The sequence below is a fragment of the Protopterus annectens genome, chromosome 3.part0 (genome assembly GCF_019279795.1).
Source record: "Protopterus annectens isolate FY-2018-M chromosome 3.part0, PAN1.0, whole genome shotgun sequence".
Classification (NCBI taxonomy): Eukaryota; Metazoa; Chordata; order Ceratodontiformes; family Protopteridae; genus Protopterus; species Protopterus annectens.
In genome coordinates this window covers 1978971337-1978995489 of record NC_056731.1, presented here as the reverse complement: position 1 = coordinate 1978995489, position 24153 = coordinate 1978971337, and positions in this window count along the sequence as shown.

Here is a 24153-nt window from a genome sequence, read left to right as displayed (position 1 = left end):
TTGTTTCCTGCTTATTTTGAGGGAAAAAAAAATTTGTGTTGTGGGGGCTCGAACCATGAATGCCTGCTTTGCAGCCAGCATCTCTACCGCTTCGCTATTGCTTCCTGGCTTATTTTGCATATGTAGTTCTTATATGCTTTCCCACTGACTGCTAACTGTAGCTGTGCTACGGGCACACCCGCGCGAACGAGCGCACTCACGGTTAAACATCTTTACAGTTTAAAAATAAAATGACATGTACATTTATATTTCTTTTATGTTTAATAGTCTGTAGGGGCATGTGTTGTGTTGTGTTTATTCACATTTGCGTGGACTCTGTTGTGGGTGTGTACTTTGGACACTTTTACACTTCTGGGGCATGTCCGCTTGCAGGGATCAGCCTACGGACATGCCCCCTACTGTCTTACACGGCCGTGTTCGACTTGGGTGTGATTCAGCATGCTCTCATGAATATGCAGAGCATGCTGACATCACTCAGTTTAACTGCAGCCTCCGTGTAAGAGTTATAACTCTTACACGGAGGCTTCGTGAATCCTGGGGTGTATCTTATTCACAAGTGAATTTTATAAACACATCAAATATTACTCAAGGTTTTTAGACAATATCTATATTTTATGGGGAGCAGATGAGATATTATTAAAGGCATTTATCCATTTTTTAAACTCAAGTAGTGATTATTTGAAATTCACATACTCTTATAACAACATTGGTGTACCTTATTTAGACACTTTAATCAAATATGAGACACAACAAGTATCTTCGTCTATTTACAGAAAGGATACATTTTCTAATAGTTATCTTCATTACACCAGCTGCCATCCTGAGAGATTAAAAAACAATATTTTTAAGGGTCAATGCATTCGATCAGCACGTATGATTTCAAATGACGAAGATTTAAGAATGGAATTAGAGTATATAAAAAAATTGTTTTCACAAAGAGGATACCCTAGCAATATGATGGACTCCACTATTAAATATATCTTGGAATTCAGGAGCACTAGATATCAACCATTGCTAAGTAACAACTCTGGAGGACAAGTAATAGATACAGATTTAACAATGGGGAAAACAGATTTGATTTCTAGCAACAAGTATAAAAAATCATGCGTGATTCAGTATAATATGGCAGCCAGTTATATCAAACATATTATAAGTGACTCATGGCACCTAGTATTTAATGATGCTCAAATCACAAAAGTAATAGGTACGAAACCCAATTTTATCTTTAAAATGGGGAGCAATATTAAGAAAATGGTGGAATATAAGAAAGAAGTAAAAATGGACAGAAATAATGTGACAAATAGAAGTTTAAAATGTGGCACATGCAACCAATGTAAATACATGTCTGATGAACTTATAATTAATTTAAATAATGAATTAAAAAGTTGTGTTTATAGTAAGTTAGGAAATTGTGATAGTAAATTGGTCATTTATTTAAGCATATGTCAAAAATGCTTCAATTTCTACGTTGGCAAGACCGAGAGGCATTTTAGAAAAAGAATTTATGACCACACTTATAGTATTAAAACCAAAGATATGAATAATGCATTATATAAGCACATTTTTATGAAGGAAAGGACCATTATTTTAAATTCATCATTTTAGAAGTATTAAAACCTAGCCCTAAGGGAGGAGATATTAAAAGTCTGTTAAGCTATAGAGAGACATGGTGGTAAATTTATTTAGATGCCACTAGTCCCCCAGGTTTAAATGACCATATATCGATCAAACCCCTATTACAGCCCACAAATAACAAATAGTAGCATTAAAACATAAATTAATTAGTTTTAATATATTAATTATTTAGTACCACAGCCTTCACAGGAAGTGTAGATTTTATATAGATTTCATATAGATTTTACATAGATTTTATACATACTATTTAACAAGATTTTTAACATTTTTTAACATGGTGACAAAATCCACATAATATTAACATTAGCATTATTATATTTATATATATTTTAAATGTAACATTTTATATTTTTATATTTATATTCTCATTCAATTTTTGTGTATGTACACAAATATTGCATCGACATAATATTTTTGTTTCATTTTCTATATTTCTTTTCGCTAACAAATGTACTTATCATTGTCAATCAAGTTTTATATATTGTTTTTACAGAATAATAGAAAGATTTTGAACAGTATTTATATGATCACCTTGTCAATTTTTATTTATAGTATAACATTTTATATATGAAGTAGTATGTATTGTACTAGTGGCAGCTGTAGAGATGTAGGTGTCAGACCACTCGTACTTTTATAGTATTTTTATAGTATTTTTACAGTATTTTTATCATATTTTTATTTTTATTATATATATTTTTCACTATATTTTCATTATATTTAAATTCTACATGGTTATTTGTATTATTAATGCCATGTTTAGAGTGGTAACACAGTGGTGTCACTTTAAATATTTGAAACTGTGTTGGCGCCAAAAAAGACATTTAAGAGTCTGAGCGTAATTGTTTTGTGAGTTCTGAGGAAACCCTGTGATGTTGGGTGAAAGCGCTTAACTCTGTTCAAACTTTTGTTTGTTTTTTCGTATTTGTAGAATAAAATCAAGTGGTTAATTTTACTTTGGTCGGTTGTTCGTTCGGCTACAGCATTGGAATATTACACTACAAAATTGGGCACTCATTGGTGTATTCGCAGTATATTTATTTTACGTAGTTACTTCATTCGTGGATTTAATAATGATTATTGTGTGAGCATGCACAATTTGGAATTCAGTGTTGTGTTGTAGCAATTAAAGGTTGGTCTCAGATAAAATACAATGGATGTGCATGAACATAAGGGATTTAATTCAACAATGTTAACATCAGACTTCTAACTGATACATCCTACACACATATATGAAATTTATTAAGGTAATGTTGAAATATAATTCATTGTTGAGGATAATACCCTGATAATGTTACTTTTGGGTCTTAGAGAGTGATTACCTCACCAATAATAGTAACATACTTCTGTGAACATGCTGTGGAATAAAACATGCACTTTTAAAGAAATTTGAAAACATAACTGCAAGGTAAACAGGCAGTTGAATATGTACAGCAAAGCCAAATAGCTGTGAAAGTATGTGATTGCACTGCTTCAGTGGCATATCTAGATAATGCTCATGTCTCAGCATGATTGAAGTAAGCTTAGGTTTACATTCCAACAAATGCAGTCTTTATGGCCTGTACTTTATTTTTGTCCTCCATTAAACTAATAATGATGTCAGTTAAAACACAAGCACATTATACACATGGACAACAAGCATCTTAAAAACTACAAATGACTATTTGTGGTCATCCTTTGTGCGCCAGTTAGCATACAGCACCAGAAGCATTGCTCGGGCTGGGTGAGAGTGGTAATTTCCCTTGGTGCAAAGTTTCAGGAGGGTGTGATCGTCCTGTTTTTTTTTTCTGCACTTCAGTTGTAGAGCTACCTGGCAGGGGGTGTGAATGGTTATTATAGTTATTACAGGGACGTTTTTTTTTTTAGTTTTGCTCGTTAATGGGAAAGCTAAATGGGGGAACTTGGATGTACCAACAGGTCATTATGTGAACCTTTTTTCAAAGGACGCACTAGCTGCAGAAGTGGAGATGTAACTGCAATATTTGTAGCTTTCAGATTGTTACACTAACTTTTTTTTTTTTTTTTTGCTATTGAACGGAAGAGCTAGCTGGGCAGTGCATGGATGTAATTGTAATAACACTATGGCTACAATGGGCTGAAAAACTAGCTCAGGAGGGGGGCATGGATATAACTGCAATAATGTGATTACAGGGAAGTGCTTTTTTGTTGTTGTTTTTTTTTTTTTTGCTTTTTAGTACCTGGGGTGGGGTGTTGGCTTGTGATATCGGCCAGCACAGGGCACTGATTGAGCCAGTTACACCTTTGTATATCATTGTCAGTGATCAGATGACTGCAGTCACATGACAATTGTCGTTCTGATTATGTATGCACTAAGATTTTGGCTTCAGCAACACACCTGAGTTTGATGTTGACAACCATCAATTAGCTTTGGATATATAAACACAATTAATATAAGGAGAAAGTATTCAACATAAAAGCAGTTTTGCTATTAATTAGTATTGCATTGAAGGAAACTTGTATAGTGCAATAATTTTAGGTTTGTCATAAATTAAACAAGTCTTGATTTGACTATTTCCACATTAGTCTGCAGATGCAGTATAACAGAATTATATCACAGACATGTAAAAAAAAAAAAATAGGACTTGATAGACATGATAACATCTGCACATTACTGAAATATAAACAATATATACCCAGATGCACATAAAGATGAACTATGTTACTTAAGTATATTCGCAGTCATGTACAGGTTTGTAGTCATCACCATACACACTAGCAATGCCATTTTTTCCATGATGTTAGTAGTTAATACAGAAAGGGCAGTAGCCCTTGTGTCAGTTTGCCATGGGTTCAATTCCAATGTGTTAATCTTAATCAGTTACAAAATAATATTTTGGTCACAGCAATGCATTATGTAATGCTGTTACAAAATGTTCATGCAGACAACACAGAGCAACGCCAATATTAAGCTTGTGATAATATATTTTTCTGTAAGAACATTAACCTCATGATTGTATTAAACCATCCATGAGTTCATGTAACTGAGGTACCGACAGTAACTAGAGGGAGCAGGAGTCCCTTCGGAGTACATATTTACTAAGCAACACACATGCTCAAGTAGTACTGCCATGTTTCTCACCTAAAATGGACAGTAGAGAAATAATACACACAGTAATTATATGCCATGCTCTGCCAGCACTTGCTCAAATGAAAATGGTTGCCATTGCAGACAGGTTGCAGGTCTGAACTGGATGTCTGTTGTTTAGCATTTGTCCTGAAATCTTTGAATGGAAGAAATAGCAGGTGATGGTGAGGCAGTGCTTCACTTGGAGCACATAGGTGGAGTGAGAAGGAGTGCAGAATACTTTTACACCTCTTCATGAAAAATTATAACCAGAGGCTACTGCAGGGGGGGGGGGTGGGGGTAATACTGGGTCACAATACAAAGCTGAGGCTTGGAATAGTTTGGAAAAAGCTATCACTTGTTCTACTGGTATCACCCTCCCTCCACACACGTAAACAATTATGTCATCATTATAGCGCCATGAAACGGTGAAAAGCTGACCTCCTTGGTCAATGAGAGGAACAATATAGGACCCACTCATCACCTTGGTACTGTAAGCTTATCCTCCACAACCATGCAATGCATTGCCATGACATGACAACAAACACAATTTTTCATTACTGTTTTTATTTTTCTTATGTGTAACCCTGCAGCGACTGAAAAAAATTAAGAGGCACATCAAGAGAGACCACAACACCTGGGAAAGGCATTGGACAAGTAGGGGTTCAAGTATTGCTGAATGCCATGTCAGACTAGCGCTAATTTAACCAACAGGTTATTTAATTATCAGAATATCAGGCTGCAGGTGTCAGTTAGACAACTAAATAGGTAAATAAATACATTTGTAAAGTCTACAAATGTGTGCAATTAGCTCATGTATCGTTGTACCAGTCAGCTGTTACCTAAAGTCTGATGGATATGAATTTAATCCCAGCCAGTGGAAACTAAGAGTGATATGCATTTCACATTTCAATACTGAGCACCTGTAATAATACCAGAATAACGTGTAATCAGGCCAAATGTACAGTTACTTAACTCGTAGCCATAAACCAATTGTAAAATATTTACAATTTCAGTACAATGTTTGCCAAATGTGAGAGCCAGAGATATTGCAGCATTAGTGTAACCGTAACTGATCTTTTTCTTTTTCTTTTTATATATCTGTATATAGATAGATAGATAGATAGATAAATAGATAGATAGAAATATATAGATATATGGAATTAATGAATTATGCTGACACACCAGAATGTCAATAGCAAGAATGTCGACCACAAAAAGTCAACAATGGAAATACTGACAGTCAACTTTGCATGTTTGAGTAAAGTTATCACCACAACATTGTTTCTGCAGGGAGGCAATAAACTCTTCCGGTTATATATACTAACTCCAAGATCGCATATTCTGTGGGGAAAGGGAATATTACCCCCACCCGAGGATTGTTGATCTATCACACCTGTTGATGATCTACATGTGGCAACCTTTAGTGGCTGATCAATTGGCCATCAACATTGTGGTGTGTCGACTTAATGCAGCAGAACCATATGTGTGATTTTGTTGTTGTTGTTTCTTCCCTATCCTCTTTCTAGCTACATTTTCTAATACCTTCTTATTTTTATCTCTCCTTGTATTGCAGCATATATTTCCACTTCATCATTACAACCAGTAAAGTGAGCAGACAGACCACAGTTGCTCAGTCCACCCATTCCACAGGTGGTTGCATCAGTGTCACCATCAGCAGTAGAGGGACACCACACTTCTAGATTATGATAACATTGCCTCTACAACATCTGTCCTACCTGCACCATTTGTTAACATGGAGGCTGCTGCAGTGGTCCACACTGGGAGTAGTGACAGTGGGGGGGGGGGGGTGATTATTTCTCCCAACAAGAGTTGATAGGGCTAGTAGAGAAGATTATGGCGAGGGACCTCAGTGCCCTTTTTGGTCATATGGGGAGAATCCTGCAGCATTTTGCCAAATCACTGTCCCACGTGTCTGTGACAGGTGACAGTGGTGACAATTCTAAGGGTGATGACTAGATTCCCACTATGTTTACAATGGATTGGGATGCACCTCCAAAAACCTAATACCTAACCCCAATCATGGTGTTCCCTTCCCTCTTGTGTCCATCACTGTCAATATCTTTTATGTATGTCCTATATGTCTGTTCTGGCTACCTAACTTAACCTAAATACCTGTCCCAACATTACCCTCTCTTTTTAAAAACAAAAAAGGCACATGTCCCACAAGCAAATTATACCCCATACATAATTCTTATATTTGCCTAAGTGTGTGTATTATACACCTAATTTGGTCAACTCAGTCACTAAACATTATTAAGATATTGTCTCACATCATTTCTGATGTGAGGTCAAAATTGTTTATATTCTATGTACATATGCAATCTTACCTCCTGAAAAAGTGTATATATATATATATATATATATATATATATATATGTATATATATATATATATATATGTATATATATATATATATATATATATATATATATATATATATATATATATATATATATATATATATATATATATATATACCTCAGCACCATCCTGCTCATTTTTTAATTGCTCCCCTAGTGTTCTGTCCTCTTCTTGCTCCCCATTTTCAACTCTGTCCAGGCAACCCCATTTTGCACATTTAAACTGGTCAAAAATAGATTACACACCACACACATGACCATAAATTGTTTATAAACAGAAGTATCTGTTTCTGTACTCAGCATTTGTGTGACACTTGGCAATGAACAGCAAACCCTTCTGTTATTTCTCGTCTTATGGCAAAAATGCAAAAAATCATTATGCATGTAGTAATACTCTGCCATTACCTGAGGTTGGCACCGGTACACTTTGGTAAGGGATTCTGACAGAATAAAAGTAATGGCAGTAGGTTGTGTTACTTGTGTTTGCTTTATTGGCTCAATTTATACATGGTATGAGGAGTCAATTCCACTGCACTCGATGGAACTGAGGGTGAGATTGCCACACATATTCCTTCCATTTGTGACACTTCTGTGCTATTGAATCTATATACTTCCAGATGTGTTTACAAACTGATATTGCATGTAGTATTAACATCAGTTGCATTAATGCCTTGCTATAATTATGCACATTGTATGCATGTAACAGAATTGTCACTGATGCACATACAAGCAGAAGACTTGATGGCAGCAGTGCATAATGCAGTGATATGTGGGAATAGCACTCAGAAATGCATGGCTCCTCTGCGTCACAGCTGTCAGTATCAGATGTCACCATCATGTTGAATCCCTCTGTCATTGACTGTGTGATTTCCATTCTGCACACTTCCTTCACCTGTAATGTGGCAGACACATGATAGTCCAAGTCCTTATATGACTTCACCTGTTACAGCATTGGTGTAGAACATATTCCAGTAATGTGTGGTTAACATCACTGTGACACACATATGTATCATTCCCTACCACACCGAGTTATGTGAAGTGATGAATTTATCACTGCAGAGAGATAGGCACAAGACATTTCATTAGTACAACAAATTACCTTTCCTACTTTTACCATTGTGTGACACTCGGTAGTGTATTTTCAGTATGAACTTGTACTTAGGAAACTGGTGGCAGGCATGACTGGTGTACTTATCAGATGTGTTGTGTACTATTCTTCTTAGTAACCCAAAACAGAATCACTGTAACATTATAAAAGCCACCAGTAACAAGCGATTTGAGAGGGTACTTGTTATACAATGTAATGATAGCTTCAAATAAGTGAAGAGTATTGTAAACAAAAATTGGGCTATAATCTGGTTGAATTCAGCAGTCTTTAAAGTAGTAGGCAAATGGTCTTACTTTATCTTTAAGACAACTCAGAATTTGAAATAAATTGTTTGAAAAAGATAACAAAAAAAGTTAATAAAAATCAAATTACAAGGCATGCTTCTGGAGTGTTTCTCCCTGGGCTTCCACAGAAAATTGACTCGTTCCAAGTAGGACTTTCCTGATAAATAAATAATAAATAAAATAAAATAAATACAATAAATAAATTAATAACAATCAGGTTGGTAATCACTTTAGAAGAACCATGAAACATCTTTCTTGTAAGCACTGCCCATATATCCTTGAGGAATAAAGTCTCATTTTAAAGAATGTTTTTAATACTAAATTGATTTTACAGAAAGGTAGTTGTTCTACAGGAGGGGTAGTCTATGTGGCTAACTGCCAGGTTTGTACTAGCGTCTATGTGGGTAAAGCAGAAAGATCAGTAATACAAAGAGCTACGAACACTTGTATGATATTAAGAACAAGAATAGCAACAATTCCTTTTCAAGTATGAATAAGAGAGAGAGGGGCATGCGTTACAGTGCTTCTCTATAGGTTACACGATTTTATGTAATACACAAGTCTTTTGGTTGGTACTTTTCTACTTACTGGTGACATTTACACAGGGAGAGGGTTTAATCCCTGAAGTGTTGTACCTTCTTTTAAGGGACGCTATTTGCACTGCAACACACTGCTCAAGTTATCCCTTCAAGTGTATGTTTCCAACAGCTGTGACAAGACTTATTCTGTGTCAACAGCGGCTAGTGTACAGGTCTAGAGATTGTGGATTTATGTAGGCAGATATTCAAATTCATCAGTTTATACCTAGTGAGAGTGTGCACTAAAGCGACGGGTAACAGGCAATGCTGGCATACTCAGCAGAGATGCTGTGTACAATTCTACTTACTGGTAACATTTACACAAAGAGATGGTTGTGATCCCCAACTGTAGTACCCCTTTTATGGGAGGCCATATGCACTCCAACACACTACTTGATGTCCTCCATGGCATAAACATAATACACAGTTCTAGACATTGTGTAGTTAGAGAGGCAGTTGCTCAACACCAGATTTTGATATGTAACAACAGAGACTGGTGATATGCAGGAATGGCTAATTCAACAGAGGTGAAATATCTTATTGATTTTTTGATGGTTGGAGGATGCTGATCCCCTAATTGCTGTACGAACCAATAATCCTGCACAGTTTCACAATGTATGCATTTTGTATCATAAATTGAATGGCTGTTACCAGAAAGCAGCATGGCTCTTCAACAGTGAAAAATAGTAAATGTTCTTTATATTGCTCACTGCTGCAGTAGCCTTGGCTATGTGGGTGATATCCTGACACCGGACATAACAGCCGGCCAGCTTCCGAAGTTTTAGGGCAGCTTCCATACATCCAAACTGTCAAGCAGCTTGAGCTGAGCTGGTGAAAATTATTATCCTAGATCCTACTGGTGTAACACCTGCAGGCATTATGGACTGGGGGTTAGCCATGTTCTCTGCTGCTGTTGTGGGCCCTGTCAGTTGGCAAGGGAGAACCACTCTTGTTGGTCTTGGGAGAAGAAATAGGGAAGGTTTCCCAGTTTTATCAAAATGCTGTGCCCGTCCCTGGAGAAGCAGTGGCTGCCATTAGTAACAGGATCGGCCTCATTTTCCCTGTCAAAAAGAAACAGAAATCATAGCTGTGTCTACTCCTGTTCAAGTTTCTTTGGATAAGAGTAGTTTATTGGGGCTGTCTAAGGGTTTGATTCAAGCTAATGATTCTTCTGGTACAGTAGTTTTTGGTAAAAGAAAGAAGGGATGCCTCCTGAAGAGATTCAAGATTCTGAATCTGAACAGAAAGATGCAGGGAGAGATTCAGAGTTTTGTCTTTGGATATCTGATTCAAATTCAGAGGAGAGCCCAGTCTCTGATTCTCCCTGTGGGGATTTCTCTTTTTGTAAGACTGTTGCTAGAATGTGCCATTGTTTTCATTGGGAGAACACTGAGGTTCCTTAGTCACTAAGAAAATGCTATGAGTTGTTGCAGAAAGTTTTTTCCAGAACCTACTATCATTCCTCATGTCTTTTCTTCTTTAGAGGAGGTTTATCTTACTGCCTAAAATTGTCTTGATAGCCTGCTGTCCCAAAAAATGCAGATAGGATGTATAAAGTTCAGAAAGTAAAACCACTGCTCGAAATTCGAAATGACCATAGTTGTATTAAATACAATTAAAAGAGACTTAGCACTTTCACCAAGTATGCTAAGGCATCATCAAGGTCCTGACGATGCCTTAGCATACTGGGCAAAAGTGCTAAGTCTATTTTAATTGTATTTAATAAAACTATGGTTGTTTCAAACTTTGTGCAGTTGTTTTACTTTCTGAATTATTAGTGGCTGAAGAAGTGGAGTGTGAGGAGTTTCTTTTGGCTGTATAATGTTCCTAATTTTTATATACTGTTCCCCAACCTGACCTGGCAGCTATAGTCTTAGTTGACTCCTAAACTGCTAAGAACTTAGTTATTTCCAATCCAATTCTTTCTAATAAGGATAGGAAAATTATTGATAGGTATAGGGAAAAAGTGTATACTTCAACAACTTTAAATTTCAGAATTTGAAATTGTCACGCTCATATGTTAAAGTTTATTCTGACATACTGTGAACATATGAGGAATGTTTTATCTACAGTTTCTTCTTGTTAAGAAAAATCTACTTCAAGTAACCTGGTTTCTTCTATTGCAGATGTCATGACTCATTGTTCTTCAAGGGCTGTGGCCACCAGTACTGTTTTAAGAAGTTTGCTTGGCTGTATTCTCAGGAAGTCACAGATGATGTAAAAAATGAGACTTTAAATTTTAACTTGGATAGAGATTTATTGTTTGCCCCCTGTGTTGCAGAGGTGATCAAAAGTGTGATGAAGGGGTCAAGCTGATCCAGGGAATATCTTAAGATTTTTCAGCCATTCCTTTCCAAATTGTCTAAGGAATTTTATTTCTCATCCAGTTTCAACATACACACACACACACACACACACACACACACACACACACACACACACACACACACACACACACACACACACACACACACACACAACAAAACAGAGTAAATCATCTCAACAGAATTTAGGTAAACAGATGTTTAAGAAGAAGTGGCAAGGAATTTACAAAATAATGTCTCAAACCTCCTAAAACCACGGACACTCCAAGTCTGAATTACTATCCCTCCCACTCTGGCTCTTTTTCCTCTTCCAGAAAGTCTTAATCTCCATTATTTTGATTGGCAACAGACTGTTTCAGACAAATGGATCATAAAAATCATTCATCGAGGTTACAGATGACAGTAGGAGGAAACTCCTTCTTTCCAGAGGGTCAGTCCTCATCCATCAGATCAGACTGTTTTGTTTCCACCTGCTCTTCATCACATGCAATCCCAAGGAATGATAGAACTAGTTCCTCCTTTCCAGGTGGGAAGGCATTTTATTCAAGGATGTTCCTAGTCTCAGGGAAAGAAATTCTTGGAGACCAGTTCTAGATCTTTCCTACACCTGTTTGTGATTGTACCCAAATTCAGAATGATGTCACTTCAAAACCTGTTGCCTCTTCTTCCTCTTTCAAGTTTTCTAGCAACACTAGATTTAAAATATGCTGATCATCATGTTAGAAAAATATGTACTTAGACACATATAAACTGTTAGAAAAATATGTGCTTAGACATATATAAGCTGTTAGAAAAATATGTATTCAGACATATATAATCTGTTAGAAAAATGTGTGCTTAGGCATATATAAATGTACTCAAACATATATGAAGTGCAAAGGTTGAAAACAGTATAATATGTAATGCATTTAATTCTATTTTACTAGAATGGCAGTAGAAATTAACTTGCATATTATTGCTTGAAGCTTAGCTGTAGTGTGATTAAAACTTTGACCCTGACAGTAGCTGGCTTGGCTGGCTCATGTCTTTCAGTAAATATTATCTGCAAAGTTAGAAAGTAATGAATCTGTCTGTATGTGTATCTTTTCCTGCTTCCACCGAGGAGAATGGCCTTGTGAGCACTACGGAGATAATGTCCAGCTGGTGGACAGAGAGACAAAGAAATGTATTAAGAAGACATTCATCCATTGTATTCAAACTAATCTAAGAGCCTTGAATTGGTTACATCCTCGGAAAGACATTGTGACTGACCAGGTGCCTTGCAAGGCTGCAATATTCTCATGGGAAAAAACTTTTTGAAAAAGCATTACATCAGCGTTTTCTTATGTACTGTGGTGATGTAAAGGCCCTGTCACTGACCACGTCAGTGAGGTGGGCAAAAGCTGATTGTAAATAGTATATAATGAAGGGTATTTCCCAAATAAAGTTAGTCAAAACTCTGTACATGTTTATGTATGGTTTTTTGCCTCCTAATGATCATTAGTAGAATGCATATTTGTTAGAACTTGAGCATCCTGTGTTACTGACTGTCATTTTGAAAAGCCTAATGATTTTTACAGTCTGATTTTAACAATTTATTTAACATTTTGGTCCTTCTGAAAAGCCGGAATTCCCTTGGTAAGCTGCAGGTCAGAGTGCATGGGTGATAATAAATCTGCGCAGGAGAAGCTGCCAAAACAAAATGGTTCTTCTTAAAGTGAAAAGACCTCCGACTGAATTGTTGTGTGTAAAGAGGCTGTCCACTTTCTGATCTGTGGCTGAAAAGCGGAAGACTGGGCCCCAAGAAAAAAGACAGTCATAAAGCGGGAGGCTCAGGTAAGAAGAATTTCCCTCTTTGTCTTTGTTTTAGATCAGGGACCAGGTTACACTGTGCTATTGCTAAGGTTTGTGATAGCAGGGAGAGAGAGTCGAAGTATTGTATCTTGAGTCATAGATCAGGGAATAACAAAGCAAAGTAAACAGTCATTCTAGACACTACTGTGGATATGGGGAAATAAGATACCACGTGGTACAAGAGAAGGGTTACGTAACAGTCTTTTTAAGACATGGGAGATCAGTGCACTGAGAGATCACGAGATCCGCCCCTAACGGATAATGTGAAGCATATGCAATTGCAGCAAGCAGATAATGTGAGATATTTTGCAAAATGTGTTAACAACTATGAATTTGATAGTAAACTAGATAAACTTTCACTAGTTAAACTCCTTAAACAAGCTTAAATCTGATGCAGGACGTCAGGCAAAAAAAAAAAAAACAGCACCAACTAGGCATACCTCAAGCACACAGGTGGATTGAGGAAGCAAATTGTAAAAAACAGAAGCTTAGAAAATTCTGAAACATTTTTAGACAACAGAGTGAAAGGTCTGACAGACAGAATCTCTGAAAAATGGAAACTTAGAGCAGACTGGACTTGCATTAATTAATGCATACAACAGGAAAATGAGACAATAGATGGATATTATGCTAGATTATTAGAATGCTTTAAACAACAATTAAAAAAATGCATTTTTAAAAGGTTGCATTGCCTCTGTCAGTAGCTTTATTACAAAGCATATGATAGATCACTGAACAAGCAGGCTGCAAGCCTTACTTGAGTATGCTAGACGTACTGAAAGACACTTTAATAGTAAAAAGGAAAAAAAGGCACAAGTCTTCACTGCTGAAGACGGAGCTGAAGTATTTGTATTACAGTCAGATAAAAAGGGCATCTAGCTAGGGACTGTAAACAAAATAAGAAAGCAATGACAGAAGATAAAGGAGATGAGGACTGACTATATGATAGTGATAATAACCAAAAATCATCAGGAAAGGTTAATAAACAAAAAGAAAATGTAAATGTAGTAGAGGGAATAAAGGAAGTACAAACAGATGTAGAGGATAAAAATGGAAATGAAATTTTAGATTTAGCATTGTTGAGCCTGGAGCTCTACCTAGCAGATACAAAACTAGAAGTGACACTTCTGGTGGAGGGAAGGAAAGTCAAATTCCTGTGTGACTCAGGAGCGTCACGGACTTTGATACACCCCTCCAAGTTACCAAAACATTCTGAATCACCTGATTATATATTAGTAAAAGCAGCAAATGGACAGCTATACAGGGAACCACTCTCCCATAATATAGCAATAACTGACCCTGTTTCAGGTATGACTCAGAAAAGTAAAATTGTAGTTTCTGCAAAAATATCCAGTAAACTTACTGGGAAGAGACCTTGTGCAGATATTTGGCATAGCAGTAGTTCCTACCATGCAGGGTATGGAAGCACAAAGACAAATGGATGCTTTTGTGGTGTGATCAGAGGGTGAAGCCTATTATTGGTACAGCCAGGACCTAGTTATGACTGGTCCAAGGGCAGTAACCAAAGAACTGATAAACGTAGCCATCAGTAAGGTACCCTCCCTTGACACTGATCAGCAGCACTTGTTACATTGTACTCTATACTACTGTAGCACACCAGGACCTGATAAGGAATATAAGCAAGAATCGTACAAAAAAAAAAAAAAATCCTGCTGACAGATTAATATTACGAACTTTATGTTGGGATACTGAGGGAAACAGTGTAGTAAGCTGTTCATTACCTCAGGAATTCATGAGATTGTATAAGTCCAATAGACTGCCACATGTCAGCTTGACAAAAAACAAAAGTGTTAAATGGGCAGACTTAGAAAAAAAGGTAACAAAATGGGAAAACAGACTGATTTAAAAATGTCAGGACAAGGGATACAAAAACAAAAACTGAATTGGTTGACACAGACACATACAGCTGTACACTTGCAATCTAGTGAGGACAGCTGATTAGCATTTTTATTAAAAGGAAAAGAAGAGGCCTTGTGTAAAATTCCAACGACTCTGTGGTCAACAGGCAAGTTAAATGTAGGGCTTATTCAAGCAGCAGGACCAGTTACAATTACCCCAAAGTCAGCTTTTAGACCACAAAAAAGACAATACATTTTGAGAAAGGATGCAAAAGTAAAAATTAAGCCTATAATAGCAGCATTACTCAAAAAAGGAGTACTGGTAGAATCTCCTGATTCACCATGTGATACACCCCTATTTCCTGTTAAAAAAGCAAATGGGAAATGGCAGATGGTACAAGATTTATAAGCTGTAAATAATGCAGTAATACCTAGAGCACCTACGGTGCCAGACCCACATACCTTGTTAAATGATTTAAAGCCACAACAGAAGTATTTTACTGTGGTAGATATAAGCAATGCTTTCTTTTCAATACCTATACATCCTGATAGTCAATATTGGTTTGCATTTACATTTCAGGGTAAAAGGTATACATATACTCGACTACCACAGGGATATTGTGAGAGCCCAATAATATTTGCACAAAAAATGGCTAGCAACCTGGCAGGGTTTACCCCACCGGAAGGTAGTCAAATTTTACTTTATGTAAATGACATCTTGCTAGCAGCACCCAGCAGCAGTGCAGGGTGAATACAGTAGCATTATTAAAATTTTTTAGTAATACAAGGACAAAGTAAACAAAAGTAAGTTACAACTTTGAAAAAAAAACACAGGTTAGATACCTGGGATATGTGATATCCAATAAAGGTAAAATACTAGATAAAGGAAAAGAGAAAAGAAAAAAAAAAAAAAACAGCAATTTTGCAAGCACCCAAACCAACAACTAAGAAAGAAATAATGTCTTTCTTAGGTACAACTAATTTTTGTTGGAGCTGGGTACCAAATTATTTTACAATGGAGAACAAAAGCAGAAATGGCTTTCTGCAGGTTGAAGCAGTTAATAGCTTCTTCATTAGTTTTAAGACTTCCAAGTTATCACAAACGGTTTTTTCAGACCGTAGATTGTAAGCAAGGGTACATGACATCAGTATTAAAGCAACAACATGGGGATAAGCAATGCCCCATAGCTTACTATTCATCACAGTTAGACCCAGTGGTGCAATCTTTGCCTCACTGTGTACAAGCAGTAGTTGCAGCAGCAATGGCAGTGCAGGCTTCAGCCTCAGTAGTGTTATTCCACCCTCTCACATTGAAAATGCCTCATGCAGTTGCAATAATTCTGCTACAAAAAAAAAGTTGCATACCTTTCTCCTGCTAGACATCTTTCATGTATGACCATACTGCTGAGTCAACCTCATATGAACAGTTAGCTTTACCTAGACAAGATCTTACAGATATGCCCTTGGATAATGCTGAGGTGACATATTACGTGGATGGCTCATGCAGAAGGGGTCCTACAGGGAAGAATCTGGTGGGGTATGCAGTAGTTACAGACACTGAAATTTTAAAAGCACAAACTGTGCCACACAACTTGTATGCTCAAGCAGCAGAACTGGTAGCTTTGACAGGAGCATGTATTTTAGTAGAAGGCAAGAAAGTGAACATATATACTGATAATCAGTATGCTTTTTCTACAGTGCATGTGTTTGCACAACAATGAAGAAAATAGAGGGATGATTACATCCAGTGGAAAACCTATTAATCATGCGCAATTTATTTTGGAGCTATTAGAATCTATTCAGCTGCCTACCAAAGCAGCTATTTGTAAATGTGCAGCTCATACAAAACAACAGGATAAGATTTCAAAAGGTAATGCACAAACTAATGCAGCTGCAAAGCAAGCAGCCTCAGACTCAGAAACTTTATTTTTAAATGAGGAATTACAACCCTCTGAGATTTTAGATTTAGACATGTTAAAAACAATGCAGATGCTTACTACAAAAGCAGAAAAACAAAAATGGGTAAAACAAGGTGCAGTTGTTGAAAATGGACTGTACATTACCAAAGGGAAAAACCCAATATTGCCGTCTAATTTATTTAGATATGCAGCTTTGTTGAGCCATGGGCAGAGCCATGTCTCAACAGGGGGGATGGTACAGTTAGTAAATAGAATATTCCAAATATATGGATACATAAATTATACAATACAATTTTGTGCAGCTTGTCATACTTGTAACAAGCACCATGCACAAGGAGCATTTAAAAACAAGCAAGGGAGTTTCCCTACACCACCATATCCGTTCCATACTATTTGTATGGACTTCATAGAGTTGAATAAATGTGAAGGAAGGAAGTTGATGAGTGAGACTCAGAAGAATTGGATTTGCTGTTTACCTCTAGCATTGCTGAGCATGAAAACAGTAACAAATGCAAAGGGTTTGATCCCCTTTGAAGTAATATTTGGAAGGGCATATTATGTGCCTCAGTGGAAAGCTCTCATGCCTGCAGAGCTGGAGGCTGACAGTTCATTAGCTAATTATATAAAAAGCTGTTAATGAATAAATCTGTTTTGCAGTTTAACTCTTTTTTCAGATGAAAGACAGAACAAGAACAAAGAACGTTCAATTTAATACACAAGGGCAAAATGGCCAAGAGTAAAGCAAATAGAAAAGCAGAGCAACCCCAGAACTATTGCATAATTATTTTGTTGGCTGTGCATTTGTTGACTATAAGTGTGACAATTTTTCTCTTATTGTGGTTTTTCTCTGCACTCAACCACACGAGTGAAAGTGAGAAGACGTGATGAACTGTTTATAGACTGGCATCCAAACTTTAACACATACCTGACCATGAAGCGTGTGTATACAGAGACTATGAACATTTCAAATTGCTGGGTTTGTACAGCTATACCAACAACATATAAAAGACTGTTAAAGTCCACTGTCCCTCTGGGGATAAAATGAGACTTGGGAAAGTTTTTTTTAAAATAGGAACTGTGAGATCACAGGACAAAATAGCTTTATTTTTACCTGTCACACAAAAAGGAGTTGTATGTTCTACAAAGTGATACCCTCCAGGTGGGCTGGAGTAATGGTAATATAACAATGTCTTATAAATGTTACATTAAAGTCAGAAGTGGGGGTACTGTTTGTGATACTAACCATGATTCATATCTGAGTTCAATGAAAACTACATTAAATGCAGTACGTGACAATCCAGTATTAACTAAACAATTGTCTATTAAAGATAGGAAAATGTTTCATGCAGGGATAACACGTATTAGTACCAAAGTAATGATTTTATTTGTGGGAAAAAGGCATACGAATGGTTACCTGAGAATTGGTCCGGCAGTTGTTTTTTGGGTTATCTGGTTCCAGCAATAAGACATACTGCAGAGTTACCTTTGGGTAAGATACGAAATGTAAGGGAAACAGCTCGAAAATCTGAAGGTCCAGTTAAAAAACCTGTGAATCCAGTTGGTAAAATCGAAGCTGGTTGAAAAGACCATAATTCAGTAAAAGACAAAAGTAAATTGACTCATATGGACTTGGGCAACAGTGTTATATCCAGGGCAGGAATACCACCAGCCTATGGAGCAGTCAAATCGATCTGGGAGCTGAGAAAGCTGTCAAGAAGCCATGAGTAATGCAACTTTTTCCACCCTAGAATTGGTGACTGATAAACTGAATGCAATGAGAACTGTTGTGCTACAAAATCGAATGGCTCCTTACTTCACCCTAGCGGCAAGAGGTGGTACACGAAGAAGAATGCTGTGCTTTTATCCCTGAGGATCGTCACGAGACAAATAATCACCTAGAGGTAATTCAGCAAGTATCAGCAATGACTGAACCAGGCCCAAACCCACTGACGGACTTTTTCCAGAATCTGTTTGGGGGGGGGGGGGTTCCATCCTATTGAACATTTTAATTGCTATTTGTGTGGGTATACTCCTAATAGGAGCATGTGTTTACTGTGGAATTCCCTGCATGAAAAGATTAATCAAAAAATTTGTTGATACATCTGTTACTGAAACTTTTTACCAAAGTGTTGAAATTGAAAGATTAATTTCAGATGATGCTTTTCTGAAATATAAAACCAATGACTTGCTTAGCTGAAAGTCCTTAGAAAGGAAAAGGCTAAGAAATGAAATAATATTGTTTATGTTTCTAATAGAATGAAATGCATTAACAGGAGGGAGAATGTTAGAAAAATATGTACTTAGACACATATAAACTGTTAGAAAAATATGTGCTTAGACATATATAAGCTGTTAGAAAAATATGTATTCAGACATATATAAGCTGTTAGAAAAATGTGTGCTTAGGCATATATAAATGTACTCAAACATATATGAAGTGCAAAGGTTGAAAACAGTATAATATGTAATGCATTTAATTCTATTTTACTAGAATGGCAGTAGAAATGAACTTGCATATTATTGCTTGAAGCTTAGCTGTAGTGTGATTAAAACTTTGACCCTGACAGTAGCTGGCTTGGCTGGCTCATGTCTTTCAGTAAATATTATCTGCAAAGTTAGAAAGTAATGAATCTGTCTGTATGTGTATCTTTTCCTGCTTCCACCAAGGAGAATGGCCTTGTGAGCACTACCGGAGATAATGTCCAGCTGGTGGACAGAGAGACAAAGAAATGTATTAAGAAGACATTCATCCATTGTATTCAAACTAATCTAAGAGCCTTGAATTGGTTACATCCTCGGAAAGACATTGTGACTGACCAGGTGCCTTGCAAGGCTGCAATATTCTCATGGGAAAAAACTTTTTGAAAAAGCATTACATCAGCGTTTTCTTATGTACTGTGGTGATGTAAAGGCCCTGTCACTGACCACGTCAGTGAGGTGGGCAAAAGCTGATTGTAAATAGTATATAATGAAGGGTATTTCCCAAATAAAGTTAGTCAAAACTCTGTACATGTTTATGTATGGTTTTTTGCCTCCTAATGATCATTAGTAGAATGCATATTTGTTAGAACTTGAGCATCCTGTGTTACTGACTGTCATTTTGAAAAGCCTAATGATTTTTACAGTCTGATTTTAACAATTTATTTAACACATCACAATTCCCATTTATGCAGACTTCAGGTGTTTCTTAAGGGTTTGAGTGTCTGGATCATATTATCAGGTCACTGCCTTAACCTTTGGACTAATCACTCCACCGAGGGTGTTCACAAAATGTCTAGCTCCAGTTATAGCTCATTGTAGGCTACAGGACATCCACATTTTTCTGTATTTAGATTACTTCTTTACCTTTGCAAAGTCTTAATCAAAATGTCAGGAATTTCTCTTCTGGGTGACAGATGTCTTGCACAAGCTGAGATTCCAAGAGAACATTCAAAAGGCTTTCTTGACTCCCTCACACAAGATTGTTTTGTTGTGGTGTCAGCTAGACACCTCAGTTCAAACAGCTTTTCCTCCACAGAAAAAAAAAAAAAATTTAAATCTATATCTAAGTGTTTCCACTAAGACTTTGGTCACTGCTAGGGACTAACTCAGGAATTTGGGTCTCATGACATTTGTGACTCTCATGACACCCTTGCAAGACTCCACAAGAGAAAGATACAGTGGTATCTGAAATCTCTTTGCTGCCAGCATCAACACTCTTTATCTTTTCAGATCCCTGTACTTTTTTTTCAGAAGAGAAGTAACTCAGGGGAGACAAGAGATATCATTAAATCAAGGTCTCCCCTTCTCCGTTCCTGCTCCAAAGCAGTCAGTCACCACAGAAGCTTTGGACTTTGTTTGGGGAGCAAATTCAGGATAGATAAAAGTACAGGGGGTGTAGGACACCAAGGACAGAGGCAAGCACATAAATATTAAGGAGAAACTTGCCCTGATGAAATCGCCCAACTATGTGAACCATCGTTGGTCCCCAGAGCCTCTTCAAGCGGTTGCAGATAATACCACAGTGATGTGGTATATCAACATGAAAGGGGGGACGAGGGCATGCTCCCTTTGAAGACTACCATGTTAGCTTGCGATATAGCTTCACAGCACAAACTTACTGTACAAGCATCTTACATTCCGTCAGCGCAAGACTGCATGGCAGTCAAGCTGATCAGGACAAGGGCAGAATCTCATGAATGGAAACTAGATCGGGGGGTCTTTCAAGATATGATCCATCTGTGCGGAGTTTCTCAAGCAGGCTTCCTTGCCTCATCTCTGAACAATCAACTGAAAAATTCTATTCCAGGAATCCATGCAAGAAGACTTGAAAGACAAATGCTTTTTCTTTTCTTTGGACAGGAATGTTCCTGCATACCTTTACACCCCACCCACTAATATACAGGGTACTTCTGAAAATTCAGAAGGAATCCCCCAAGATCATTGTGGAGACTCCATTCTGGCACAGGCAACCATGGTTCTCTTTTCTTTTGGAAATGGCCAGGGGAAATTACCACAAACTTCCTCACATAATGAATTTATTTAGACAAGAGCAGGGGTGTTTTATTCAACCCGACATCAATCATCTTCAACTGACTGCCTAGATGATAAGGTCTTAATTCCCTTTAGGCACCTGTTTTCTGATGACATGCAGCAGGTACTAATGGAGGCAAGAAATCATGTGACTAGAAAATGATATATTAGCAAATGGAAAACGTTTTCTAGTTGGTGCCAATAGCATACAGCACACATTGCGGGCTAGTTGTTTTTTTTTTTTTACAATATTTGTGTGAGTTGCTATTCTATGGGCTTTCTTATTCCTCTGTCAAGGTTCATTTATCAGCCATTTAGTATGTCTGCCCATGCATCCTCCTCTTTCAAGGCAGTTGCATGTCAAAATGTTCTTGAAAGGGATTTTGCATAAGAGGCTTCCAAGTAAACCGGTGGCCCCTCCTTGTGATATTAATTTTGTGTTAAAGAAACTAACACTTGCTCCATTTGAACTAGCTAATCTGGTTGACTTGAGGTTCTTAACAAGAAAAACAGTTTTATTGATTACTCTGACATCTGCAAGAAGGGTATCTGAGTTGCAAGCTCTTATGGTGAGTCAGTCCTACTTCATTTTCCACTAGGACAGGGTTTTTTTGATAACTAATCCTCCTTTTGTTAGCTAAAGGGTTGGGGGCTTTAAGCCTAAAGAGTTGGGGTTGGCATAATGGTTAAGACTTTTCCTCACAAACACAGAGTACAGGGTTTGATTCTCACTTCTGGAAGAAATTGGCTTGACATAACATGACTAACAAGAGCAGCTAACCCAGTAATTACCTATAAAGTGGTATCTGAATTTACTTTAAGCCAAACTACCCATCTCCCCATTTTCTCTCCTGAACCTTAGAATGAGGGAAAAAGGGTACTCCATACTTTGGATATCGACAGACAACTCAGGTACTATCTTGATAGAACTAAATCTTTCAGATCTTCAGATTAATTATTCATTTCTTGTGAACGTAAGAAGAGGAGACAACCTGTGTCAAAACAGACCTTTTCCACATTTTTTTATGGACATTACCTTTTATTATACTCACCATGACAAATCTGTTCTAGGCAGGGTAAAGGCCCACTCTTTAAGGACCTTGGCTTCTTCTATGGCATTTGGAAAGAGATGGATTCTAGAAGTATTCTAGAAGTTGCTACTTCATCCTCTTTACATACTTTTGAAAGGTGCTGTAAGCTGATTACTTCTCTAAGTCTACATCATTTTCTTTGACCATTTTCCAGGGACATCTGAACCCTTCTTCTTCCACATCCTGAATATAGTTATGGTAATCTACCCATATAGCGAAGGCTACTGCACCGCTGCAGTAACCACTCCCTCCCTCCATCCCCCTTGTTTTTGTGGTGTGCTTTTTTATGCCAGGGTGTGAGCATTTATTTTGTGTTATTCCTAAGTTTACACTTTCAATGCACAGCCTCTCTTTCTCTCTCTCTGCTAGCAGGAAAGCTCTGAAGGGCTTTGCACCCAAACTTGTATTTTAGTCAGCTTAGATTGAGCTGCTTGACAGTTTGGTTGCATGAAAGTGCCCTGAAACTTTGGAAACTGGCTGGCTGTTATATCCTTGGTAGGATATAGCCCATATAGCTAAGGTTACTGCAGCAGTGATCATTCAAACATCTACTGTTATAGTAAGTTCAGCTTACGCCATTGTACTTTTGTTTTTTTTGTTCTGCTGCAAAAACTGCTGAGAATTTGCCTTTGGCTGAACAGCTCTGCTGGCCATTGCAAATGAAAGCTCATTGACAATATGCAGAGGAAATAATAATTATATAGGTTTATGTAGACTTTTATTGTGCACACTACCACAGCTTTCACAGTTCACTGTAACCGTGTTGTGATGTAAAATTGTCTGTCATGTATGATAAAGCTTGGGCTCCCCCCAGTTACTGTTGTGTGTTGAACAATGCTCATTTCATTTTTTAGTCATCCATAATGTTGTCACATTCCTTTCAGATGTGTCATTTCTTATAAATATTGTAGAAATAGTTCTGTGGACTCAGTGGGTAAACACATGCATGCACTTATAAGTTAGGTAGTGAAGAGTTTGCATCCCATTTAGGATACTTCACAGGACTGTATAAGGAAATTATTGGTAGTGAATCACAAATTATAGTATAGCTGGATTGTGATAAATTCTACTTGGATGTGGCACTATCACAGGGGATGTTTGTCTTTGCTCCCTTAAGTGTTGTATTCACTTTTAATGATGGTCATATGCATGCACACACAAACTGCCAATGACTCTTCTCCATATGTGTGATTTCTGACAAAGAGCTGTATAACTCTTTCTCTGACATCATTAGCTGGTGCACTACTCATTAGAATGTCAGTTTGACATACAGGGTTCATACCTCTGCTGATCTCACCTTTAGAATACTGACAGCTAGCACTGTATATGCTAATATCCTATCCTTGGGAATGTATCCTTTCACAATTTTAAAAATTCATATGAAGCTATTTTCATTTTGTTTGCTTGATCATAGGATCATAGGAGGTTACTAGGCTAATGACCCTAGGGCCCTTACTAGCCTAGCCAAGGTTTACCCTCATTTCCACAATCAGGACCTATCACTCCTGTCCAAGAGGGACATAGATGGAACCCCTGGCATGAAT